This window comes from Zalophus californianus, chromosome 12 (assembly GCF_009762305.2).
Source record: "Zalophus californianus isolate mZalCal1 chromosome 12, mZalCal1.pri.v2, whole genome shotgun sequence".
In the NCBI taxonomy this organism is placed as follows: Eukaryota; Metazoa; Chordata; class Mammalia; order Carnivora; family Otariidae; genus Zalophus; species Zalophus californianus.
Genome location: NC_045606.1, coordinates 41,582,828 through 41,599,205, shown reverse-complemented (window position 1 = coordinate 41,599,205; position 16,378 = coordinate 41,582,828). Strand labels below are relative to the sequence as shown.

General features: G+C 36.4%; 1 pseudogene; it reads right to left on the bottom strand.

Moving 5' to 3' along the window:
* Positions 1–8,490: 8,490 nt before the first annotated feature.
* Positions 8,491–9,506, bottom strand: LOC113911483 (annotated as a pseudogene).
* Positions 9,507–16,378: the final 6,872 nt, after the last annotated feature.

Sequence of the window (16,378 nt, the reverse complement as noted above, 5' to 3'; positions counted from 1 at the left end):
CTTTTTATCTTTTTATCTTTTTTTTTTTTCTTTTTTCTTTCTTTCCCTTTCTTTTCCCCCAGTTTCAGGTCTTTTCTGATTTATTTAGTATATGTTTTCTCGGGACGTTGCTACCCTGTCAGCATTTTGTTCTCTCATTCATCTATTCTCCTCTGGACAAAATGACAAGATGGAAAAACTCACCTCAAAAAAAAAGAAGAGGCAGTACCGACTGCCAGGAACCTAATCAATACGGACATTAGTAAGATGTCAGAACTAGAGTTCAGAATGACAGTTTTAAAGATACTAGCTGGGCTTGAAAAAAGCATGAAAGTTATTAGAGAAACCCTCTCTGGAGAAATAAAAGAACTAAAATCTAACCAAGTCAAAATCAAAAAAGCTATTTAATGAGATGGAATCAAATGGAAGCCTAACTGCTAGGATAAATGAGGCAGAAGAGAGAATTAGTGATATAGAAGACCAAATGATGGAAAACAAAGAAGCTGAGAAAAAGGGAGATAAACAACTACAGGATCACGAGGGCAGAATTCGAGAGATAAGTGATACCATTATATGAAACAACATTAGAATAATTGGGATCCCAGAAGAAGGAGAGAGAGAAGCAGAAATTATATTGGCGAAAATTACAGCAGAGAACTTCCCTAATGTGGGGAAGAAAACAGGCATCAAAATCCAGGAGGCACAGAGAACCCCTCTCAAAATCAATAAAAATGGTCAACACCCCAACATCTAATAGTAAAACTTACAAGTCTCAGAGACAAAAAGAAAATCCTGAAAGAAACTCGGGAGAACAGATCTGTAACCTACAATGGTAGAAACATTACACTGGCAACAGACCTACCCACAGAGACCTGGCAGGCCAGAAAGGACTGGCATGATATATTCAGAGCACTAAACGAGAAAAATATGTAGCCAAGAATACTATGTCCAGATAGGCTGTCATTGAAAATAGAAGGAGAGATAAAAAGCTTCCAGGATAAACAAAAATAAAGGAATCTGTGAACACCAAACAAGCAGTACAAGAAATATTGAAAGGGGTCATCTAAGGAAAGAGAGAGCCTAAAAGTAACATAGACAAGAAAGGAACACAGACAATATACAGTAACAGGCACCTTACAGACAATACAATGGCACTAAGTTCATATCTTTCAATAGTTACCCTGAATGTAAATGGGCTAAATGCCCCAATCAAAAGACACAGGCTATCAGACTGGATAAAAAAACAAGACCCATCAATATGCTGTCCGCAAGAGACTCATTTTAGACCTAAAAAAAACCCCAGATTGAAAGTGAGGGGGTGGAAAACCATTTACCATGCTAATGGACACCAAAAGAAAGCTGGGGTGGTAATCCCAGACAAATTAGATTTTAAACCAAAGAATATAATAAGAGAGGAGGAAGGACACTATGTCTACTTAAAGGGTCTATCCAACAAGAAGATCTAACAATTGTAAATATCTATGCCCCTAACATGGGAGCAGCCAATTATATAAGCCAATTAATAACAAAAGCAAAGAAACACATCGACAACAATACAATAATAGTGGGGGACTTTAACACCCCCCTCACTGAAATGGACAGATCATCTAAGCAAAAGATCCACAAGGAAATAAAAACTTTAAATGACACACTCTACCAGATGCACTTCACAGATATATTCAGAACAGTCCATCCCAAAGCAACAGAAGAATGTGTATTCCTGGAATGGAACATTCTCCAGAATAGATCACATCCTAGGTCACAATTCAGGTCTCCACCGGTACCAAAAGACAGGGATCATTCCCTGCATATTTTCAGACCACAATGCTTTGAAACCAGAACTCAAACACAAGAGGAAAGTCGGAAAGAACTCAAATACATGGAGACTAATGAGCATCCTAGTAAAGAATGAATGGGTCAACCAGAAAATTAAAGAAGAATTTAAAAAATTCATGGAAACCAATGAAAATGAAAACACAACTGTTCAAAATCTTTAGGATGCAGCAAAGGCAGTCCTAAGAGGAAAGTATATAGCAACACAAGCCTTTCTCAAGAAACAAGAAAGGTCTCAAATACACAACCTAACCCTACACCTAAAAGAGCTGGAGAAAGAACAGCAAATAAAGCCTAAACCCAGCAAGAGAAGAGAAATAATAAAGATCAGAGCAGAAATCAATGAAATAGAAACAAAAAGAACAGTAGAACAGAGCAACAAAACTAGGAGGTGGTTCTTTGAAAGAATTAACAAAACTGATAAACCCCTGGCCAGACTTATCAAAAAGAAAAGAGAAAGGACCCAAATCAACAAAATCATGAATGAAAGAGGAGAGGTCATAACCAACACCAAAGAAATAAAACAATTATAAGAACATATTATAAGCAACTATATGCCAGGAAATTAGATAATCTTGAAGAAATGGATGCATTCCTAGACATGTATCAACTACCAAAACGGAACCAGGAAGAAAGAGAAAACCTGAACAGACCCATAACCACTAAGGAAATTGAAGTAGTCATCAAAAATCTCCCAACAAACAAGAGCCCAGGGCCAGATGGCTTCCCAGAGGAATTATATCAAACATTTAAAGAAGAATTAATACCCATTCTTCTGAAGCTGTTTCAAAGAATAGAAATGGAAGGAAAACTTCCAAACTCGTCTTATGAGGCCAGCATTACCTTGATCCCAAAACCAGACAAAGACCCTATCAAAATGGAGAACTACAAACCAATATCCCTGATGAACATGGATGCAAAAATTCTCACCAAAATACTAGCCAATAGGATCCAACAGTACATTAAAAGGGTTATTCACCACGACCACATGGGATTTATTCCTGGGCTGCAAGGTTGGTTCAACATCTGCAAATCAATCAATGTGATACAACACATTGATAAAAGAACAACAAACATATGATCCTCTCAATAGATGCAAAAAAAAGCATTTGACAAAGTACAGCATCTTTTCTTGATTAAAACTCTTCACAGTGTAGGGATAGAGGGTACATACCTCAATATCATAAAAGCCATCTATGAAAAACCCACAGCGAATATCATACTCAATGGGGAAAAACAGCTTTCCCCATGAGGTCAGGAACACGGCAGGGATGTCCACTACCACCACTGCTGTTCAACATAGTACTAGAAGTCCTAGCCACAGCAATCAGAAAACGAAATAAAAGGCATCCAAGTCGACAAAGAAGTGAAACTCTCACTTTTTGCAGATAATATGATACTTTATGTGGAAAACCCGAAAGACTCCACCCCAAAACTGCTAGAACTCATATGGGAATTCGGTAAAGTGGCAGGATGTAAAATCAATGCATAGAAATCAGCTTCATTTCTATAGACCAACAAGACAGAAGAAACAGAAATTAAGGAGTCAATCCCATTTACAATTGCACCCAAAACCGTAAGATACCTAGGAATAAATCTAACCAAAGAGGCAAAGGATCTATACTCAGAAAACTACAGAATACTCATGAAAGAAATTGAGGAAGACACAAAGAAATGGAAAAACATTCCACGCTTGTGACTGGAAGAATAAATATTGTGATGATGTCAATGCTACCTAGAGCAATCTACACATTTAATGGAATCCCTACCAAAATACTATCAACTTTTTTCACAGAAATGGAACACATAATCCTAAAACTTGTATGGAACCAGAAAAGACCCCGAAAAGCTAGAGGAATGTTCAAAAAGAAAAGCAAAGCCAGTGGCATCACAATTCCGGACTTCAAGCTCTACTACAAAGCTGTCATTATCAAGACACTATGGTACTGGCACAAAACATAGACACATAGATCAACAGAACATAATAGAGAGCCCAGAAATGGACTCTAAACTCTATGGTCAACTAATCTGTGACAAAGCAGGAAAGAATGTCCAGTGGAAAAAAGACAGTCTCTTCAACAAATCATGTTGGGAAAACTGGACAGCCACGTGCAGAAGAATGAAACTGGACCATTTCCTTACACCACACACAAAAATAGACTCAAAATGGGTGAAAGACCTCAATGTGAGACAGGAGTCCATCAAAATACTAGAGGAGAACACAGGCAGCAACCTCTTCGACCTCAGCCGCAGCAACTTCTTCCTAGAAACATCACCAAAGGCAAGGGAAGCAAGGGCAAAAATGAACTATTGGGACTTCATCAAGAGAAAAAGCTTTTCCACAGCTAAGGAAACCTTCAACAAAACCAAAAAGACAACTGAGAGAATGGAAGAAGATATTTGCAAATGACATTATCAGATAAAGGGCTAGTATCCAAAATCTATAAAGAATTTATCAAAATCAACACCCAAAAAACAGATAACCCAATCAAGAAATGGGCAGAAGACATGAACAGACATTTCTGCAAAGAAGACATACAAATGACCAACAGACATATGAAAAAGTGCTAAACATCACTCAGCGTCAAGGAAATACAAATCAAAACCTCAATGAGATACCACCTCACACCAGTCAGAGTGGCTAAAATTAACAAGTCAGGAAACGACAGATGTTGGCAAGGATGCGGCAAAAGGCGACCCCCTCCTACACTGTTTTTGGGAATGCAAGCTGGTGCAGCCACTCTGGAAAACAGTATGGAGGTTCCTCAAAAAGTTGAAAATAGAGCTACCCTATGATCTAGCAATTGCACTGCTGGGTATTTACCCAAGGATACAAATGCAGTGATCCAAAAGGGTACGTGCACCCCAATGTTTACAGCAGCATTGTCCACAATAGCCAAACTATGAAAAGAGCCAAGATGTCCATCAACAGACGAATGGATAAAGAAGAATACATAATATTACACTGTGTGTGGATACACAAACACGCGCGCGCGCACGCACGAATATTATGTGGCCATCAAAAGGAACGAAATATTGCCATTTGCAACGACGTGGATGGAATTAGAAGGTATTATGCTAAACGAAGTAAGTCAATCAGAGAAAGACAAGTATATGATCTCACTGATATGAGGAATTCTTAATCTCAGGAAACAAACTGAGGGTTGCTGGAGTGGTGGGAGGTGGGAGGGATGGCTGGTTGGGTGATAGACATTGGGGAGGGTATGTGCCATGGTGAGCATTGTGAATTGTGTAAGACTGATGACTCACAGACCTGTACCTCTGAAACAAATAATACATTATATGTTAAAAAAAAAAAAAAGAATATAGTAGGAAGGTAAAAATAAAGGGGGGGGAATTGGAGGGGGAGACGAACCATTAGAGATGATGGACTCTGATAAACAAACTGAGGGTTCTAGAGGGGAGGGGGGTGGGGGGATGGGCTAGCCAGGTAATGGGTATTAAAGAGGGCACATATTGAATAGAGCAGTGGGTATTATACACAAACAATGAATCATGGAACACTACATCAAAAATTAATGATGTAATGTATGGTGATTAACATAATAAAATAAAATTAAATAAATAAGTAAATAATTCCTCTCAGTATGTACCTTCTATTTCACTTTTCTTAATACTGTCTATCATTAATCAGGTGTTTCTATTTTAATGGGGTACAATTTTACAGTGTTCTTCTATTAAGAATTGTGCTTGTGCCCTGCCTAAGAAACTGCTGCCTTCATTTTTTTCCTGTGTATTCTTCTGTAAGATTTATAGTTACAGATTTAAAATTTAGTTCTCTAATCCATTTTGAGTTAACATTTGTATGTACAGTTAAAGTTTTGATATCTCCTCAAATAAATTATAAACTTGTTTCAGGGCCATTTTTAAAAATTAAAAATAAAGTACTTCTAAATAATATGTGGTCAAAGAAAAAAGAGGTAAAAAGAAATGAGCTATCAAGCCATGAAAAGAAATGAAGGAATCTTAAACGCAGTCCTTTTGCTAAGTGAAAGATGCCAATCTGATCAAGTAATATGCTAAATGCTTTCCACTATATGCTATTGTGGAAAAAGAAAAACTTTGGAGACATAAAGAGATCAGTGTCTTAATGTTCACTGGTCTTTTATTCTTTAGTGTATAATATGCTATTAATCCAATTTAGTGAAATTTTAATTTTGGACACTGTATTTTCCATCTCTAGAAGTTCCATTTACTTCTTTTTTATATCTTCCTTTTTTAAATTTTTATACATCCTATGCATAACACCTTTTTAATACTTTTGTCTGACAAATTCCATCATCTTAGTAATTTCTTTAACTGCTTCTATTGATTTTTGTCTTGATTTTGCATTATATTTCTTTCTTTATATATTTTTAATTGGACAACTGCTTCTCTCCTTAAATCAGCAAGATTCATAAAATCGGCATGGATTCTCCTTTCTTATGCTGCCACCCAGAAATTGCCTCCAGACAGTAAGCCTGGTCAAAAGGATGGCCCAACATATTTCTCTTCTCTCAGGGAATCTCAGTTCTGTGCTACCTGGTGTTTGAAAACAGTGGTTTGGTTTCATATCCATTTTTTTCTACATTTTCTTTGGAGAGGGTAATTGCATACTAGTTATTTCCTTAGGGCCAGAAGCAAAAGTACACATTTCTTTCTTTACTCAATTCAACACTATAAATATTTTTTTCTATTATATGAGTTAGGAATTGAATTTGGCTACAAATAACAGATAACCTAAGCTACGATGGTTTAACCATGAAAGGATTCTTTTGTAATGGGCAGAAGACACGAATAGACATTTTTACAAAGAAGACATACATATGATCAACAGACACATGAAAAGATGCTCAACATTACTCATTATCAGGGAAATGCAAATCAAAACTACACTGAAATATCACCTAAAATCAAAAACACAAGAAACAAGTGTTGGTGAGGATGTGATGAAAAAGGAACCCTAGTGCACTGTTTGTCAGACTGCAATCTGGTGCAACCACTGTGGAAAACGATATGGAGTTTCCACAAAAAGTTAAAAATAGATCTACCTTATGTTCCAGTATTTGCACTACTGGGTATTTACCCAAAAAATACAAAAACACTAAATCAAAGGGAGACTGGCATCCCTATGTTTATAGCAGCATTATTCACAATAGCCAAATTATGGGAGCAGCCTAAGTGCCCATCAATAGATGAATGGATAAAGAAGATGTGGTGTGTGTGTGTGTGTGTGTGTGTGTGTGTGTGTGTGTGTGTGTGTGTATTATTTGGCTATTAAAAAAAGAAATAAAATAATAATAAAATAGAAATAGAAAAAAGAAATAAAATCTTGCCATTTGTAACAACATGGATGGAACTAGAGAATATAATGCTAAGCAAAAGAAGTCAAAGAAAGACAAATACCATATGATTTCACTCATATATGGAATTTAAGAAAAAAATGAGCGAAGGAAAAGAAAAAGACAAACCAAGAAACAGACTCTTAACTATAGAGAACAAACTGATGGTTATCAGAGGGGAGGTGGGTGGGGGGATGTGAAACAGGTGATAAGGATTAAAGAGTACACTTGTTACAATGGCACTGGGTGATGTAAGGAATTGTTGAATTACTATATTGTACACCTGAAACTAATATAACACTGTATGTTAACTATATTGCAATTAAAAATTTTAAAAAGAGCAAGAGTTCTTTTTTCACACAGCTAGAAGATCAGAGACAGGTAAAATAATTCTGTTATGCCAGACCCACAATGCCAACACAAATATAGGCTCCTTAGAAAATACGACCACCCTCATTATTGCTGTCTTGTGAAGAAGGCAAAATGGTTGTTCTACCTTCATCTTTGTATCTGTGTTCAGGAAATGAAGGGGAAAGACAGATGGTAAGTGCTAACTGAATGTGCTCCCACCTAGAAACTTCTCACATCTCATTGACCAAAATTATTTCACATATCTACCGCTTGGGATAGGGAAAGCTAGGAGGTATAAATCTGTTGAAACCCAGAACATTGTCAACATTTCCGTATCAAACAGAACAATCTGGAAGCCACATTTCATTAAATATTCTACAATATTTGCAATATGTGGATTGTATTCTATAGTATAGAAATACTATAATCTTTTTTTTTCACCATTCAAAATTTATTTGGTATTTTAGTTGGTATGACACTTAGTTGGCTGCATTGTCTTTTTACATTATATGGCCATGTACACTATATTCTGACATACAAAGTATACAAAGTAAGATCCTTTAGGACAGTTATGCACAATACACGCAATATTGAATTTATACACTGGATCCCAGAACGTGACTGACTGGAAAAGATGGACTAGGCATGTTGGGTGTTGGGGGAAGGAACCTGAAGTGACAGAACACACAGTAAACACACATCTGGTGTGCAGAGCAACCGCAGCTCTGGCAGTGGAGCCTCTGAGATGGTGGGGCTAACTTACGTTAACCAATTTAGGGCTACAAAGACAGGTATCATCCAGTACCAGGATACAGCTGCAGGGTTTGGTGAACCATTCCTATTTGGAACTTTAGGAAACTGACGTTTTTTCTTAGGCCATTTTAATATTACTTGAGTAACAGATCAGATAATAAGGACAATATACACAACCTCCAACTAAAATCCTGCTATAGTCTAGACAGTGAAGTGGTACATTAGAAAACTTTTAAAACTGCAGCTCCTTTTGGATCCCCCAAAGTGTATCTGCACTCTTCTTCAAACGGGCTTCCTCCTCAGGAGTCAGAGTCACCTTCACAACATCTGAAATTCCATTCTGTCCCAAGATGCAAGGGACACGAAGGAAGACATCATCTTTAATTCCATAGAGACCCTTAATCATGGTGGAAATTGGACGCACCCGCCTAAGATTCTTCATTATACTTTCGGCCAGATCTGCCACAGACAGTCCAATGGCCCAGGAGGTGTAGCCTTTCAGTTTGATCACCTCATAGGCACTGTCAATCACCTGTTTGTGAACCTCTTTCCACTGTTCCTTATCTGCATCAGTGCCTAAGTCAGGGTGCAGATTCTTCAGAGAGACACCAGCAACGTTCACTCAACTCCATACAGGCACACTGGAGTCTCCATGCTCCCCAAGGACCCACCCGTGACAGCTTAATGGGTGAACTCCCAGTCTTTCCCCCATTAGGTAACGGAACCGGGCTGAATCCAGATTGCAACCACTTCCAATAACACGGTTTTTGGGAAAGCCACTTATCTTCCAAGCCACATAGGTCAAGATATCCACTGGATTGGAAATGACAAGCAACTTGCAGTTTGGGCTATATTTTACGATATTAGGAATGATGAACTTAAAGATGTTCACGTTACGCTGGACCAAATTAAGACAGCTTTCTCCCTCTTGCTGAAGTGTCCCAGCTGTGATAATAACCAGCTTGGAGTTTGCGTTCACATTATAATCTTTGCCAGAGACAATTTTTGGTGTTCTAAGGAAAAGGCTGCCGTGCTGGAGATCCATCATCTCTCCCTTCAGTTTGTCTTCCATGACATCAACAAGAGCAAGTTCATCTGCCAAGTCCTTCATTAAGATACTGATGGCACAAGCCATGCCAACAGCACCAACCCCAACAACTGTGATCTTATTCTGGGGGTATGTTCTTCCTTAAGAAGATTCTGAATCAGCTGATCTTTGAGAGTTGCCATTTTGGACTAAGAACCAAAAGGAATCAGGAGTGCACGTCGGGCAGGCCGAAATACTATAATCTTAACTGACTCCCTACGATTCAACATTTAGATGTCACCTCAGGTCTCAAGCATTTTTTAAATTTTTTTAAAAATTTTATTCTAATTCTTTTACTTATTATTTCTTTGAGAGAGAGAGCACATGGATGCATGCGTGAGGGGGGGAGGGTAGGAGGGGCTGAGGGAGAGAGAATCTTAAGCAGCTACACCCCCAGCATGGAGCCCGATGGGGCTCGATCTCATGACCCTGAGATCATGACCTGAACCAAAATCAAGAGTCAGACACCTAACTGACTGAGCCACCCAGGAACTGCCCCCCACCCGTTTTTTAAGAGGGCAATAAGTACAGGTGGTTTATATATAAACTTATTAATTATCAGGAAATGAGAAGCCATAGTAGAAGTGAGAGAAAAGATTTTCTGGGGTTTTTCCTCACTCCTTGTCTCCTCATGTCAATGAAATAAATTATCTGCCTTTCATAATGATTTCATTTTTAAAGAAGTATGATAACCATAAGAATGAAAATTAGTCAACACACTTAATTCTAATCAGGTGGATAAAGATATAAAAAATCGTATCACTTTAAAGGTCCCAGACAATCCAAGATAGGATAAAGTATATTTTCTACATATGTGCTAAACTGCACAAATATCAATCATAGAATCAGTGAACCACTGAAGCAAGCAGTTCATATAGAAGTAGCTTATCAATGCAAGCAGTTACTATCCAAATAAATAGAGATAGCATATTCACTGGTACTTGTCGGATCTTCAAAGGTTCCATAATTTCTTTCTTGTTGACTACATTTCTTAGTATTTGTAATGAAAAATTTCAGTGGTGTACAAGTACATAAAACCCCAGAGACTATAATTCTGCAATGAGAATGAACATCTTAAAATCACAAAAAATAGAATGGGAATTAAATAATCAAGCCAATTACAAACTCAGCTTTTCTTATCTGAGGCTCAGAAATCAAAGCCAGTTTAGAGAATTTAGGTACTACTATAAATTTTTCTCTATTCTGCACAGATTTCCTATAGAAGTCTGAGAGATGAGCAAGTTGCAGCATTGCCTTAGTGCCTGCTACATTTCCTGGCAGCTGAAATAAAATGAGTCAAATCTTGACGGAAGGACCCCGAAAAGGTTTCAGACATGCTATTTGTAATACTCATGAATGATTAAATACAAAGAGAATACACTGAATTCTACTATACTTGCTCTTGCACATTCAGACTCAGCATTAATGCTGTTGTAGGCCAAATGACATCACTTGCATATATTTTGAGGTATGCTCAGAGCCACATCATTTGGTCTGACAAAACTACTTCACTTAAAACTGCTGACCATGCATTGAGTATATTTTTTTTTGGTCTTTGACCATCCATGATGGCTTAGTTTAGCTATTATTCCTGAGTAATAGAGTCTTTTTTTTTTCTTGTTTTCTTTATATTTCCTGCCATTTTTAAAAATAGTTTCAAGGTGAAAGCATCTGTATGGCAATAGGTCGTCATCTATTACATTCGCAAAGTTATAACCTGCTGTTTTAAGAGATGTGGTGGTATTTAATGGTGTTTAGAGACTGGAGGTTAAACTTTAGTTGAGATGAAGTCAAAAACTGCCTTTTTATTCATTTACCATAAGAGGGAGATGTTCATGAATCATACTGTTTTCACTGCTCAGGTTGTGAACATATATGTTGTGCAATGACAATCTAATTTAGCATTTAAGAAGCAATTTCCATATCTAACTTATTTAATTACATAGTTAGATATTTTCCTATTACTAAGTCAATTCCTGCTTTGTAATGCCTTTGGTAACTATCTTTAGCATGACATTCATGCCCGCTCTGATCTGACCCGTTTCTCTCTGTAGGCTCATTTCTTAACACTTCTTCCTCCCATGAAGTTGCTGTCAGTATAATGGTTCTCTCCTATGTTTGAATCTTTGATCATATTGCATCTCCTTCCTGAAATACTTACCTTATCTTGCCTGCCCAAGCCTTGTGAAGACCTACTTGTCTTTCTGTATTCTGGTGAAGTTTTACTCTTGGAATGAAGCCTTTTATGGTTAGCCTATGGCCCATCTTAATAAACTGACCATGTCCTTCCTTGTGTTTTGCTTAAAACTTAATAAATGCCTCTTGAGGGGTACCTGGCCAGCTCAGTCTATTAATTCTCCAGGTCATGAGTTCAAGCCCCACACTGGGCATAGAGTTTACTTAAAAAATAATAATAGTAATAATAATAAAATAAAAAATACTTTAATATAAAAATAATAAAATACTTTAAAAAATGAATGTCCCCTGAGTAAATGAATTAATATACAAAGAAATCATATTTGGGACATAGCACTATCTTAAAATAAGTCTGTAGTTCCAACTAGATTTTTTTAATGTAAATGTCTGCTTCCAGGAAATTTTCAACAATTTTTAAAGAATTTGAGTATCTTTCATGTGATAGAATGATGATTTGCCCAGTGTAGATTCAAATTAAATATAAGACATGATGTTTATGCCTAAAAAATTAAAAATGTAATTGAGAAGACTAGCCTACAGCATGGTTATTGTTAATTGTTCCAAAATATCAACAGTATAATGGGGCTTTAAAATATCTAATCACTAACATCTGAAATAATATATTCCAAAATATTAAGGGACTTTCTGGGTCATATAATCATGGTAATTTTAGTTTTATTTTTCTCTATAATTTTCTAATTTTACAGGTTTCCTTCATTAAGGATGAATTATTTTGTAATGTTCAAAAGATAAAAATACACTTTCTGACAAAAAAATGTAAAAGTTAAAAACATCACCATTTTAGTAATGCAGATTTGGAGCTGGAAAACACAAATTGATAAACAATATTTGGAAAGGCAATTTGGCAATATATCAAGGCACATAAAAACTAAATCATACTATTTGACACATAGTTCCCCACAAATATACTAAAAGTTATAAAAACAGAACAATGTCCATTATAATGTCGAGTTATAATAACTTAAGAAACAGATGCAACACTAATGCTCCAAAATAAATGAATGATTTAGATTATATCATTTTGTTGAATTAATCTGCACTCATTAAAATAATAAAAACTACAGAAACACAGAAAAACATTAAACACTTAAAAACATCATAATATTTATTGTAAACTATGGCTACAATAATATAAGGTAAATGTTGGTAAAGATGAAAAATATGCAAAATAAAATATAAAGTTATAGAAGGTGCTATGTTTTTGTTCTTTTTAAAATGTTTCTCTTAATGTCATGATTTTGTTGTTTTATAACTTGATTACTATAACAATAACTTTAAGTAGAAAGTGAAGGAAACTATGATGCAAATAAATCATTTTCTATTTTATTTTGTATTTTCAATGTAAATTTTAAATTCCTTATATATGAGCTGTGTTCATATTTAATGCAGAAATCAATGTCACATATCCAATTTGTACTAAGTTTAATATTACCCTATATTGTAATATTGCCATGCACATGGTATTATAATATTTAGAGCACTCCATTTTATTTTATGTTTATTCTACGATCACCTATCAGACATTTCATGAGTGTATTTTGTGTAACGGACATAAATATCTTCAAATAGAACCACCAAAAATTTCACTAGGATATTTTTCATGTTCTCTCTCAAAATCTTACTACATTATCACCTATAACTTCATCTCACTTCCTGGTTTATTGAATCTTAATCCATTATCAAATTTGGGAGAACTCCATTGTTAAAAATTCACTCATTCCTTATACTGTCTGGCCATTATTTTGGTTATCTCTTAAGAAAGTAAATTTATAGAAATAAATATTTGGCTGTTCTTGAACAAAGCGAGAAGAGTCACAGAATCACTTCTGTGAAAGCAGGAAAGCAGACAGCCCTGGAAACCTAAGAGACTGAGACTAAGAACCTGGGCCTAAGTGTCTCTTTGCAAAGCGTGTACACATCTAACACCGGACAGATAAAACTGGACAGGATGGCAGATGAAGGGAAAATTCCCCAGTGGAAGAACTGTTTCCCCACTCTTACCGAGCAGGTGTACTGAAGACAGAAGAGATCAGAACTTGTTAATAGGACAAGCCAAAAAATTCAAGAATTTGCAAATTGAACAGGTGAAAATGTAACTGGTGATAATTGAAAGCTAATTATCGTCAGCTAGCAATTGGCAACCAGGTGCTCTGAGTCTCCTAAAAGGCAAAGCAGGGAGGACTGCGAAGAAATTTGCTTTTGGCTCAGATGAGATAAATGAATTTCCTGACTCAAGTTTCAGTATTGGAAAATGGTTAGTCTGTCTGTTGCTGCTATGTTTTAGCGTGCCTAGGAGCTAACCACCAAAGAGCAAGTGTTGCAAAGCTAAGTAATTATGGTTTGTGTATAAGAAGTGCCTTATATTTTTCTAAATTGCCTTTTTCCAAATAAGTAAAGGCAGAAATATAATAACCGCCAAAGCCACATCTGTTGGCTGTAGGCCATCCTGGGAGCATAGCTTTACTATTTAAGCAGTGCTAAATACAAAAAATTCTAGGAAACAAAGGCTCCAGGCCTATTGATACATTTTATATATTCCTCAGAGGCATTTTTTTTAGAAGCTGAAGATTATTAGATAAAGTTACGTATTCAAAGTCATAAAGCTAGCAAACAGTAAATTTAGAATTTGTACTCAAAAATTCCTGATTCCAAAGTCCATGTCTTTTATTATACCATCTTGCTTTTTGATGGAAAATTTCCCTTGCTTAAAGCACTAACAGGCTTGCGGAGCCTGGGTGGTGGAGTCGGTTAAGCCCCCGACTCTTGGTTTCGGCTCAGGTCATGATCTCAGAGTCATGAGAGCAAGCCCCACATCAGGTGCAGTGGGGAGTCGGCTAGAGATTCTCTCTCTCTCCCTCTGCCCCTCCCCCTTGCTCTTTCACACACTCTCAAATAATCTTTTTTTTTTTTTAAAGCAGTAACAGGCTTTCTTTTCCACATTAACTCCCTGTAACTCCAAATATCCCAAATTATAGGGCATCCCAATATTTTTAGTATTTATGTTTAAGTATCACATTTACATAGGAAAGCATACACATCATAATTATATTGTTCAATGAATGTACATTCCATGAATGTTCAGTGAATGCATCCATCTAACTCTGCCCAGGCAAGAAGCAGAGCAGTAGTAGCAGCTCAAGAGATTCCTTTGTTCCCCTCTCAGACACCACCTTTCCCCTCAACAGTAATCAGTGTCTGGACCCTAAAACAAGACATGTTTCCTTCAAGGAACTGAATTTTAGACAAATGGAACAATACAATTTGTACACTTTGTTTCAGCTTTCTTGTCCTTGCTTTGGGGTTATAAATAATGTGTTCATATTCATTGCTATCTAGTATTCCATTATATTAATATATCACAACATATTTATCCATTCTACCTTTGGTGAACGTTGAGATGGATTCCAGTTTTTTAGTCTATTACTATTAATGCTGTGAACACTTTCTTTAATGAACATACGTATGCATTTCTGACAGTTATGTACCCAGGTATGTTACTATTGAGTCATAGGGTTTGGCTAGTTTCAGGTTTTCCAGTTTATCAGTTCTCCAAAATGGCTGTACCAATTTACACTTCTACCAGCAATGCACGAGAGTTTCAGTTACTCCATAACCCTGGCCAATTCCAAGTACCTGTCATTTAGTTTTAGCCATTCTGGGAGGCAGCTGGAGCTCACGGATTTTGACTGATACCTAATGAGGTTAAGCCCCTTTTCATATCTTATTTTGGCCATTTGAATATCGTCTTTTGTAATGTACCTGTTTGAGTATTTTCCCCAATTCTCTTATTGACTTATAGAAGACCATTATATATTCTCAATAAGAGCTCCGTTTTGCCATATAATAATGACTTTTGGTGAAAAAAAGGTTTTAGTTTTATAAAAGTGTAATATAGCTTTCAGTAAAAAGAAGCTTGGGTTTTTTCTTTTAGACTTATTTATTAGAGAGAGAGAGAGAGAGAGAGAGAGAGAGCGCAAGCAGGTGGAGCAGCAGAGGGAGAGGGAGAATCAGACTCGCCGCTGAGGAGAGAACCAGATTTGGGCACGATCTCAGGACCTGGGATCATGACCTGAGCTGAAGGCAGATGCTTAACCAACTGAGCCACCCAGGTGCCCTGAAAAAAAAAACCAAAATGTTTTAATTTTATAAAAGTATAATATAGCTTTCTTATTTTTAAAACTTAGGCGAGGTACTTTCCTCTATATATAATAATTCTTTGTCTGCCCAAAGCTGTAAGTAGGCTCCCTTACGATCATTTTTCTAAAATTGTTCAACATCTCTTACATCTTGGGGCACTTGGGTGACTCAGTCGGTTAAGCATCCAACTCTTGGTTTCAGCTCAGGTCATGATCTTGGGGTCCTGAGATCAAGACTGAATCAGGCTCCACACTCACTGTGGAGTCTGCTCTTCCCTCTCCTTCCCCCTCTGCTCCTTCCCCCACTCACCCTCTCTCTCTCAAAACAAAAACAAAAACAAAAACAAAAACAAAAAACTATAATCTCTTACCCTCTTTAGAAAATCTGTAGAATCTCTTTATCTCTTTTCTTATTACTGATATTGATGTTGAAATTTTATAGCTCTTTCCTCTCTCCATTTGCCTTGCTAGAACTTTGTTAATTTTATTGATCATTATAAAGAATTATTGGATTTCTTGACCCTCTCTATTTTAGGTCTGCTTATTATTTTATTGATATTTGCTATGATCTTTATTATGGTCTTCCTTCTATCTTCTTTAGGTTTAACTTGCTGTTCTTTTACTGATGTACTGGGATGAAAACTTATTTTTATTCTTATTTTTAATATATTTATTTAAGG